The sequence below is a fragment of the Dipodomys ordii genome, unplaced genomic scaffold, assembly GCF_000151885.1.
Source record: "Dipodomys ordii isolate 6190 unplaced genomic scaffold, Dord_2.0 Scaffold63, whole genome shotgun sequence".
NCBI lineage: Eukaryota > Metazoa > Chordata > Mammalia > Rodentia > Heteromyidae > Dipodomys > Dipodomys ordii.
Genome location: NW_012267279.1, coordinates 9891020 through 9903281, shown reverse-complemented (window position 1 = coordinate 9903281; position 12262 = coordinate 9891020). Strand labels below are relative to the sequence as shown.

The 12262-nt window shown below is 40.4% G+C and overlaps 1 protein-coding gene across 1 annotated transcript in view; it reads left to right on the top strand.

The window, feature by feature from the left end:
- The first annotated feature begins 6085 nt into the window (after positions 1-6085).
- The window catches only part of Paip2b (poly(A) binding protein interacting protein 2B), a 30678-nt gene continuing 24501 nt past the window's right edge, over positions 6086-12262 (top strand). Inside the window, exons 1-2 of the mRNA XM_013022557.1 lie at positions 6086-6238; positions 6879-6951. The gene's annotated coding sequence lies outside the window, so the exon portion shown is untranslated. The remainder of the gene's footprint in view (positions 6239-6878; positions 6952-12262) is intronic.

Here is a 12262-nt window from a genome sequence, read left to right as displayed (position 1 = left end):
GCGCTCAGATGTGTCTTTTTGCCTTGGCTTCCCCTCTCTTGTCTAAGTCTCTGTCCTGTGATGGCACACTTGGTGTGATTCTCTGGCTTAGGACTGTTTACTTGAAGTCTAAAACTGCTTTCTATGCGAGAGCTTGTTCAGATTCCAGCTTCTCCTCCGCCATCTCCCCAGAACTCCCCTCCAAACTCAAGTTCATGATTTTCAGATAGAGATATTATCCTAGAGTACTGGGTGTCCCCAGTGTAATCAAGAGTCTTTTTAAGAGATCAGTAGAAGAATCAGATTCAGAGATAAATGTGAAGGTGGAAGTAGAAGACAGAAAGAGAAAAAAATGCTACAACTCTGGCCTTCAAGATTGGAGAAGGGGCCACAAGTCAAAAAATGTGACTGACTTCTATAAGAAGGAAATGAATTCTAACTAAGAGCCTCAAGAAGGCCTATCAGAAAAGAAAATCATGAAAATAATTCCATTTTCAATAGCCTCAGAAAAAGTAAAATACTCAGGAATAAACCTAACCAAAAACATAAAAGATCTTTATAATGGAAAATAAAAATCTGAAGAAAAAACCAGAGGATACCAAGAAATGGAAAAACTTCCAAGTTCATGGATAGATAGAATCAACAGAATAGCCATACTGCCAAAAATGATATGCAAATCCAATGCAATCCCCATCAAAATCATCTCTTTACTGAGATGAGAAAACAATCCAAAAATTCGTATGAAACAAAAGACCTAGAATACCAAAAAAAATCCTAGAATACCAAAGCAATTCTAAGCAAAAAAAAAAAAAAAAGCAGTGCAGGTGATATCACAAAACCAAACCTCAAACTCTCCTACAGAGCTATAATAACAAAAACAGCTTGATATTGACACAAAAATAGACCCAAAGATCAATGGAATAATTAGAAGACCCAGAAATAAAAGCATACACTTACAGTTATCTGATATTTAATAAGGGAGCCAGAGATATAGAGTGGGGGGAAAAAACTGCCTCCTAGATAATTGGTATTGGGAAAACTAGGCAGCCATATACAGAAAACTAAAAGTGGATCCCTGTATGTCATCATGCACTAGTATCAATTCAAAGTGATAAAAGATCTCAACATTAGACCTGAAACTTTGACACTACTGCAAGACAGAGTAAGAGAAACATTAGAACTTATAAGTATAAGTAGAAACTTCTTGGATAGAGTCTCAGGAATACAACAGATAGGAGAAAGACTTGACAAGTGGTACCACATCAAAATAAAAACTTTCTGCACCAATAAGGACATAGTTACTAAACTAGAAAGGCAGCCAACAGACTTGGAAAAGATCTTTACTAGCAGCAATATATCAGACAAAAGCCTAATATCCAATATACATAAGGAGTTCCCAAACCTAATAACCAATCACTAAATGGGCAAGGGAGCTAAGGAGAGACTTCTCAGAAGAGGTAAGAATAGCAAACAAATACATGAGGAAATGCACATCATCCCTGGCCATAAGGAAATACAAATCAAAACAATTCTGAAATTCCATCTCACCCCAGTAAGACTAGCCAACATGGAGCTGGGAAAGTGGCTCAGTGGTAGAGTACTTGCCTTGCATGCACGAGGCCCTGGATTCGATTCCTCAACACCACATAAACAGAAAAGGCCAGAAGTGGCACTGTGGCTCAAGTGGTAGAGCGCTAACCTTGAGCTGAAGAGCTCAAAGACAGCACCCAGGCTCAGAGTTTAGGCCCCACAACTCACACACACACACACACACACACACACACACATACACACACACAAGACTGGCCAACATTGTGAATTTAAACAACAAATAATGTTGGCCAAGATGTGGGGAAAAGAAGCCCTACTGCATTGTTGGTGGGAATGTAAACTAGTACAACTACTGTGGTCAGCAGTATGGAGATTCCTCAAAAAATTAAACGTAGACCTTCCCTACAACCCAGTCATACCACTCCTGGGCATCTACCTTGAACATCATGAGCCAGGATATAATAAAGACACCTGCACATCCATGTTCATTGCTGCACTATTCACAATATCCAAGATGTGGAAACAGCCCAGATGCCCCACAATAGATGAGTGGATCCAAAAAATGTGGTACCTATACACAATGGAATTTTACAGAGCCACTAGATAGAATAAAATAATGTCATTTAGCAAGGCACCAGTGGCTCCCTCCTGTAATCCTAGCTACTCAGAAGGCTGAGATCTGAGGATTGGGGTTCAAAGACAGCCCATCCAGGAAAGTCTGTGAGACTCCTATCTCCAATAAACTACTCAAAAAAGCTGGAAATGGCGCTGTGGCTCAAGTGGTAGAGCCCTAGCCTTGAGCACAAAAAGGCTCAGGGACATAGCCCAGGCCCTGCGTTCAAGCCCCAGGACTGTATAATAAAAATAATAATAACAATAATAATAATAGTGTCATTTACAGGGAAATGGGTGGAGCTAGAACAAATCATGTTAAGTGAGGTAAGAAAAGCTTAGACAAATTTCTGATTTACAGAAATTAGATCTAAAACACACTGATATACGATTATTATGCAAGATTCTAGATACACACAGTGAGACCAAAAGATGTTACTCTTAAGAAAGAAACACAAAGGTGTAATGCCTAAGTGCCTCTTCGTATTTCTATAAAATAATATACATACTGAAACGAACTCCAAAAGGCCTCTTTTTCTTTCTTTTTCTTTTAATTTTTAGTTTTTGATGATTCATCCTTCTTTACCTTATGTATGATGTGTTCAAGTGTAGATCTTCAAAAGGGTTGGGGACAGGGTACAAAACTCGAGGAAAAAATGGTGAAAAGGTGCAGCAGTAGAGCTCACTGGACACTGATTAAAGTGAACCATACAACTTGTGGGTAGAGATGAGAGGGACTGGGAGGTAATAAGGGAACCAACATTGTACAAAAGGAAATGTACTCATTACTTGACTCATGTGATTATAAATATAAGATATGGAGGCTTGAATTCAGGAAGTGTGTGCTATCCCTGAGCTTTTTTGCTCATGGCTACTACGCTGTCACTTTGAGCCACAGCTCCACCTCTGCTTTTCTAGTTGTTAATAGGAGAAAAGAGTCACAGACTTTCCTGCCCAGTCTAGCTTTGAACCATGATCCTCAGATCTCAACCTCCTGAGTAGCTAGGATCTAGGGCCCAACCTACATTATTTTTTCTGTCATTCATTTCTTTTTAGTTTGTATGAATTGCATTGAGGTTTCATCATGATATTTTAGATTGCTTGATTCACTTTTGTATGATCTATTTATCCCTAGAAAGTTATAGGGTCTTTTTACTCCATTGCTTTGCAAATGGTTTGGCATGAATTAGAACTTGTGATAAAAACTCCATCTTTTTTTCAGGTTTCTCTCCAAGGTGATTATTGAACAAATCTATCAATATGTTAAAATTCACTAAATACTAAAAAACAAAACTCCATCTGACTGGCTTTCAATCCCTACCATCACTCTTTCCCCATATATGTCTATAACCACTGTTCCCTTGTTTGCAAAATTGAAATCTTAGCCTGAGTATGAAAATTCTTACCCAAACCCTCCCAGCTAACAACAATGCAGGCTAAGCCAGTCACCTTACTGACTCTTTTAAGGCATTTCATGTCTTTCTTGGTAGGCTTCAACATGAAAACCCCATTAGATGCGTGATATATCTCTTCCTGTCTTCTTGGTATGTGTGTGATTTCATCAGCTTGTATGTAATGAGTCTGACTCCATTTTTTTTTTTTTTGGTTCGGTCATGGGGCCTGAACTCTGGGCCTGGGCGCTGTCCTTCAGCTATTCAGCTCAAGGCTAGCCCTCTACCACTTGAGCCACAGCGCCACTTCCGGCTTTTTGCTTATGTGGTGCTAAGGAATCGAACCCAGGGCCTCAGGCATGCAAGGCAAGCACTCTACCACTGAGCCATCTTCCCAGCCCTCCATTTTTTTATATTTGAATGATAACAGCTTTTAATTCCCACTACCCTCTTCCCATGTAAGTAGACCAACTGGAAAGGTCCCAGTGCTCCCTCCTTTGAAAATTTTAAATCCCTTCTTCATCTTCAGGAACACTGAGAGCCATAAATGCTTAATTAAATGAGCTGCCTCAGTTTGTATGTTTATAAAATGAGAACTGTAACAGTACTTGTTCTGTTGTTTTGGAGATTAAATGATGGGTTTATACATTAAGGGCTTCATGTGATACCTGGCCCATCAATAAAAGTTATTGCCAATAATTATTAGTTATTGGCTATAACAAAGTCTTAATTATTAGTTATTATAAATAATACCTTGTTGAGTTTTTTCTATTAAGGAATTTATGAAATATAACAGCAATTATGAGATATATTTTGGCATCATTTAATTTATAGTTTTTTCCTCTTAGAAAGTACTATCATTTTCTAGAAAATTTTTCACACACTTCTAGTTAAAGAAAAAAGGACATGAAAAAAAACAGAGCTACCTGAGAGTGTGTATTAATCAGTAGGAGGTGAGAGAGAAGATATGATCAAAGTACACTGTGTGCACTTAAAAGGATCATAATGAAACTTGTATAAAAGGTACAAGAAAGTGAAGTGGCGCTGTGGCTCAAGCAGTAGAGTGCTTGCCTTGAGCTGAAGAGCGCATGGACAGCACCCAAGCCCAGAATTCAAGCCCCATGACCAACTAAAAAAAAAAAGATATCTAAAAGGTATAAGAAAATGAAAAGGAGGGATGAGGGAAGGATGATAAACAAGGGTAGATAAGAGAGTGTGAATAGGATCAAAATGCATTATTTGCATGTATGGACAATTTGTGCAATTAACATACACTAATAAAAAATAAGTTAAGTTTTAAAAAACTTCCAACTAGATTAGCTCTCTAGAGGTTACAAAGAGTAAAAGAGGAGTGGAGATTCCCTGAGGAGGGAAGGAAATAGGGAAAGTATTATTTACTTCTAATGTTATTTAAATAGTATGTAATTATCTGAAATTGTGTAATTATCTTCCTTATCATTTGTTCACTCACTCACTAAGCCTCTAATTTGTGTCATGTATATAGTCAGCAGAAGGAGTGGGGAGATAGTGATGTGTAAAGTAATAAACCCATAAAGATATATCCACTTCCTAGCCAGGCGCAGGTGGCTCATGCCTGTAATCCTAGCTACTCAGGAGACTGAGATCTGAGGATCACAGTTCAAAGCCAGCCTGGGCAGGAAAGTCCCTGTGAGATTCTTATCTCCAATAAACTACTCAAAAAAGCTAGAAGTGGCACTGTGGCTCAAGTGGTGGAGCGCCAGCCTTGAGCAAAAGAAGCTCAGGGACAGCGCCAAGGCCCAGAGTTCGAGCTGCAGGACTAGGGGAAAAAAGAAAAAAAAAGTATTTCCACTTCCTGAAAAATAAAATTGAAATCCTCAGTCAACGATTGGATGTCCCAAATCCAAGGTGATGGGGAAGGTTTTGCTTAAAGCACCAAAGAAGGCAGATTTCTTTCTAAACATGTGGAAGTGCCTTCAGCTTCCTTAGTCTCCCAAGTAAGCAGACTCCCTAATTTTCTGGGACTAAACAAAGCCGTATCCGAGCCAGTTTTACTCAAAATCCGGTCTAGGTAATAGACAGCAAGGTAAATCCCACTAAAGCCAGTCCTTCCACCACCCCCGCCTTCCTCCCTTTACACTGAGTGGCTAAACTGTGTAGGAATGGCTGCCCTTTCAGCCAATGGACGAAGCAGAAGCAAAAGCCTGTGTAAACAAACCTAGAGTTGCTGCTCTTGAGCTCCTCCCCCACGTTGGGGCCGGCTGCATCGTTGGCCCAATGCCTATCATGGGTTAACGTAACGTCCTTTCAGCCAATCAGAGCCAGGGTCTCCCGCAAGGCGGTGTTCCACCGAGGAGAACGAAAGGACATACATTAAAACCAATCACAAACCGGAACTTCTGAGGGAATGGGTGGGCACTGCTTTACATTTAGACCAATAAAAATCACATATTCTCTTCTAGGCGCCTGAGCGGCATCCTCTACGGCCCAATAGGTGAATGGGGCGGTGCCCAGCAACCAATAGCTTGGTTTCGGGGGCGGGGTGAGAAGCCAGTGTGCAGTAAGAGGTAACCAGGAGTGTTAGTGGCGCTTGTCCAGTGCTGAGGCTTACATTTTGGTACTAGAGGCCGAGACTGTCCTGGTGACGGCGTTTTTCGAGGGGCCGGCTTTGACTTTCCTAGGAGTGGCAGAGTACAGTCCAGAGGAGAGGCTTCTGATCAGCCCAGGTGAGTTCGGCGTCCGGGCTGCGGGGAAAGGACCGCCGGATCTCGGGGGTGAGGGGTGTCTCTGCGCCCCTCTTGCCGCCGCCGTCTAGGCTGTGAGGGAGCGGCGCGCGCCCGCTAGAGAGCCTGTGAGGAGAGGAAGCCCGCGGGGTCCCAGGTCGGGGCCGCCCGAGAGAACGGGCGTCCGCTTGGGTCACCCCTGTCCCTTGGGATCCCACTGGGTGCTGAGTCCCTTTTTCTCTCACACAAATTCTGTTTATCTCAATCCTCTTCTAACACGTGGATCGAGTTCCTGGGCTTGTGATTCCTGGTACTAAGGTCAATACCGCGAGGCAAACTGAGCAGTGCCGCACCGCACCTCTCGGCCCCGCGCCCTTTCTCCTGGCGGAGCTGCGAGGAGTTGCGTGTGTGGCCCCTCCCCCATAGAGGGCGCCCCCCTCCCACGCGCTTTCTGCGTTTCTGCTACTCCACCTTCCCCCTTTTACTCGTCCCTTATTCTTCATCCGTCATTTGACACACAAACCCTCGCGACTGCTCCTGACGAGGTCTTCCACGAGTGAGTCCTTTAACCCCTTCCCCCATCACCCATAAATTTCACCTGCACCTTTCTTGGAAACCAACATTTACTACTTGGTTCTTTTAGGTACTTGAAAGGTGAACGCCAGCGAGGCAGAAGTTGAGACAAGCCGAATACACTGAGCTGGGAGCTTTACAAGGTTGGGAACTTAAATCGGATTATTATTTATTATTTTACTTGAGATGGTATTTGATCGTTATACCTTTCTTGGATACCTCAGTAAAAGTTCTTTTGATGGTAATTGGTGAAAATGCAGGTGAAAAAGATTATTGGCAGCAACAGATAAAATTTGTCATTGTTTAAGTGGATGGGATTGGATTGTGTTTTAAAGAGCTTAAGGAAAAGCCTAAGAGTTTCCAGTGTAAGGACCTGGCCAGCCTAGTTTGTCATAAAATATAGGACATACTGCAGCATGGTCTGATTTGATCACCAACCTATGAATGAACAGTAACAGTGAGTCTGTTTAAAAACAACATTGCACATTCTATTTTTATAGAGTATTGGTATTTACCTTCATTGTATAGTCATTTGCTTTCCAATTGTGCTGGTTCTAACCATATGTTTCTAGTTAATCACAGTATCTTGTACTTAAAGAAAATTATGCTGAGGTTCTTATGGAGAAAAAGCTAATGTAGCACTCTTGGTTTTGAAAGAGGTTTAAGAATATTAAGAAATTGGACAATGATGATTTTATTGTGAAAGAGGAAATTGAAGTGTTGGAGTAAGATCGATAGGACTCAGGCTGCGTGTATGACAGAGATATAGGGGAGGGGAAGGGATGGACATAGGGAGAGAACTAGCACACATATACATATATATGTATATACATACACACAAAACCTTGTCTATCATCAGTGTTTAGTCTCATGATTTTATATAAACTGGAATTGTTTTTGTTAGTTTTCAGTAGAGAAATGTAAGCTATGATTTTAACATCATGTTCACTATCTTAGCTAGAAGCTTGAAAGTTATTGTGAAAAATATCTTGTTTTCTTTATCCTACTTGTAACATATCTATATATCTAAATATCAATCTTCTTTCCTGTGTTTTGTTATGGTAAAATTTTATCTTGCATTTGTAGATCTATGTCATAATCTAATGAGCCATATGTTTGAGGCTTGTTAATATTATTCTAAAGAGAGCAAGATCTTAAAGCCATTCTAACAAATGCCACAGTATTAAAAATAAAAGTATTCTGGGCTGGGAAGGTGGCTCAGTGGTAGAGTGCTTGCCTTGCATGCATGAGGCCCTGGGTTCGATTCCTTAGCACCACATAAGCAAAAAGAAAAAAAAGCCAGAAGTGGCGCTGTTGCTCAAGTGGTAAAGCACTAGCCTTGAGCTGAAGAGCTGAGGGACAGCACCCAGGCCCAGAGTTCAGGCCTCATGACCGGACCCAAAAAAATAAAATAAAAGTATTCAATAATAAGATTATAGCAGTCTCAAAGTCATGGACAAATTGGACATCTCTGAGTTAGTCACTGTTGTGAATTGATATGAATGCAGTTGAAAACCAGTTATTGCCAGGCACCAGTGGTTCTTGCCTGTAATCTTAGCTACTCAGGAGGCTGTGTTCTGCGGATCTCAGTTTGAAGCCAGCCTGGGCAGAAACATCTGTGAGACTTTTTACCTCTAATTAATCACACACACACACACACACACATGCACGCACGCACGCACACACGCCAGAAGTGGAGCTGTGCCTCAAGTGTTAGAGTGTTAGCCTTAAGCAAAAGAAGCCAGGGACAACATCTAAGCCCTGAGTTCAAGCCCCAGGACCAGTGCGCATGCGTGCACACACTCATGCATGCACATACACACACACACATGCATGCATATACACACGCACACAGAGAACCAGTTATTTCTGTGTTGTGTTTTCAGGTATATTTGTGTTCAGTATATACTGGTTCGCAAATTTAGAGCATGTAGCTATAATGTTTTCCTAGAGACCTGGACTTTGAAGAGTTCACAGTTTAGTGAAAAAAAGACCTAATAACCAATTAAGTGCAAAGAGAGGTTCTGAAGTTCAGGGTGTGTACAGGGTACAGAGAAGCACCTATGTTCTGGCCTTATCTCCTAGGGCTCTAGACTTCCTAAAGTGCTATTTCCTGATCTACCTGTCTTACATAGACATACTTTTAAATCCTAAAAACAACTCATCCTGGTAGATTATTTTCTTTATTTTACAAAGGAGAAAATGAGGTTGAAAAATGCTTACCTGAGGCCGCCCCCACTAACAGGTGCTGGAGTTAAGATTTAAAATGTGTCCCATTGACCCCAAAATTAGTTTCTTGCACTGTACTGCCCCCTACTGTCTCTGTGCTTTTACCATTTCTGTATAAGAGCCAACCAAGAAGGTCCAGTATCATGCTTTATTCTACCCTAGTTTGGGATGTATGCAAGGAAGAATCCATTTTTTGCCACTACATACATATCTATGAATAACCCCCGAAGTACTACCAGTACTAATTTTATCAGCAAGGCAAATTTGCAAACAAATAATAAGGGCCAATTATGCTTGTGGGTGACCCCTAGATATTATTTCATGACACTCTACCAAATCCTCCATAAAATGTTCCTATAGCTTCTTTGGTAATTTTTCCAGTTATTTATTCATTCAGCAAGTATTTATGAAGCACTTACTGTAAATCATACTCTGCTTTAGATGGTGGCAAACAAGATAGAGACTGAGATTCTACCCTGTAGATTCTAGTAAGAAAAGTAGATAGCTAAGACTGGAGCTCAGGGAGAGGTTCAATTATAAATTTATTAACCAAAACGAAACGAGGTGTGCTACCTCTTACTTCATATCCCCAAGAATACTTCCAGAACATTTCTGTTCTACTCTTGTACATAAACTCTTCCAAACTTCTCTCCATTGGCCTATGTCAACCGGTATTTTCATTTGTTGATTTTTGAGGACATTTGCCCAAGTAACTGGTAGAACTACTATAGAAGAATCATAATTCTGGACTCTGTCAACTATCAAGTGATCAACTTTGGTTAAGGACTTTGAGTCTGTTTCCTAATTTTGTTAAAAATTTGTAAGTTTCAGGGAAGAAGTAGGTACACTATTAACTTGGTGATGAGGGTAGACATAAATGTAAATGAGAGATCATTTCATCATCCATGTTGTTTTTTGGTTTGAGTGCATTTGAAACTTTATTTAATAATAGTTTAGCAGTATTTAGGATAGGATTTGAGCTCGAAAGACCTGCCTTCTTGCACTTTGTCCATCAATATTTTTATAACATCTGATTTGATTGATCTGGAAACTTCTAAAATGGAAGAACCCTGTATCAAGCAGAATTTTTGAGCCAAAATAGGCTCTCAGTTGTGAATTACTTTCAATTTCAGCTGTTTGTTGTCTTTAACTGAGACACTGAGTCTTACTTACTCTAATTCAAAGAAATAGGATTGGTTTCATTCATCATCTGTGTCACAGGTTGCAGCATGAGTTAGAAAGAACTTCTTGCAGATAGTTTCTTTTCTTCAGAAGATAACTGAAGGGTACCAGTCCTAGGGTTTCCTGTTGTTCAATTCAAAAGCTTATCTAACAACATTATAGTGTTTAAACAACACAATAATTGGCATATGTTAAATCTTAAATATATCTTCTTGGTGTTATATTTAATATTATTATAATGTGATTGTATGTTCATATGGCTATGTCTTCTTTATTAGACTTCCATGAGCATCTTGAGTTTTGCTTGGCCTTTGCCTACCACTTATTTTTCCTTCCCTTTGTAGTTAAGATAATAGACATACACCGAATGCTTAGTTTTGGCCATTGAGATGGATTTTTCTGACTATTGCCTCAGCAGCCCTATAGTCTCAACCTCCCACCCACATGGCTATGGTGACAAGAAGAAGGGTCTCATTTATGACAGAGTTGGCTTTGAACCTGGATCTTTCCAATCTTGACTTCCAATTAGCTAGGATTACAGGTGTGAGCCACTAGATCCTGGCCAAAGAAATTGTTTACATTCCAAAATCAGTTTGCGGGCTGTGAAGGTGGCTCAGTGGTAGAGTGCTTGCTTTGCATGCATGAGGCCCTGGGTTCAATTCCTCAGCACCATATAAGCAGGAAGTGGCACTGTGGCTCAAGTGGTAGAGAGCTAGCCTTGAGGGACAGCGTTCAAGCTCCATGACTGACCTAAATAAATAAATAAAAGAAATCAAAATCACTTTGCACTCTGAATGATAACACCCTTCTTTATTTCCTGAAATCTTTCATGGTATAATTTCTGTGGAAATCTGTGTATATCTTCTTAGTTTAGTTTACAGTAAACTTATAAAACCCCAGAGAGATAATGAATCTTCCAGTAGTATGAATCATAGACACACATCTGAGGTTTCCAACTGGAAGTTATTGCCTTCAACACCAATATCCTTCCTGGCTGATGGCCTTTGGGTCGGGGGTAGGGGTGGGAGTGGGATATCCTGAGTTACACAGGATATCCTCAAAGTCCCAGGCCTGCCAAAAATTCTTTAGGTATTCTCATTTTTGCTTTTAGAACTTTTTTAATGCATATAAGCATTTTAAAAAGTAGAACCATATGGTACTTAGTAGACACTATGCTGAGAATGAACTATACAACTTGTAGGCAGGAGACAGGAGGGAAAAACTGGGAGAGAGTGAAAGCAGGAGTGACATTGTCCAAAAAGAAATGTACTAATTATCTGACTTATAAAACAGTAACCCCTCTGTATATCACCTTTATAATCACAAGTTTTGCTTTAAAAAAATGGAGAACTGTAACATAGTCTTTCTTTCTTTCTTTTCTTTCTTTCTTTTTTTTGCTGGTTCTGGGCCTTGAACTCAGGGCCTGGGAACTATTCCTGAACTTCTAGCACTCTACCACTTGAGCCACAGCACCACTTCCCACTTTTTCTGTGTATGTGGTACTGAGGAATCGACCCCCCCACCCCCCCGGGGCTTCATGCATGCTAGGCAAGCACTCTAAGCCACATTCCCAGCCCTCCTCATTTTCTTATTTGGTGTATTTTTGGCATATTTCCATGGCAATACATTTATCCTAGTATCATCATTTTAATAGTTAGACATGTATTAAGTTAATCATTGCCCCATACCTACCCCTGCCTGGTGAATGTCTTTGTACATTTCATACTTCCTAGAAGTAGAAAAAAGAGTAGAGGAAAAGAAAAAAGTAAGTAAAGGAAAGGAATATAAAAACATTTGGAGGGTATTAATATAAAATTTCAAATTATCCTCCAGCAAAATGGCTTCAGTTTAGAAAATGCTTTTCTTTAAATCTTTTCTAACTGATTAGATGACACCTAGTCCAGGGTTTTGTTTTGTTTTTTTTTTTTGGGTCCAGTCATGGGGCCTGAACTCTGGGTCTGGGCGCTGTCCCTCAGCTCTTCAGCTCAAGGCTAGCGCTCTACCACTTGAGCCACAGCGCCACTTCTGGCTTTTTTCTTTTTG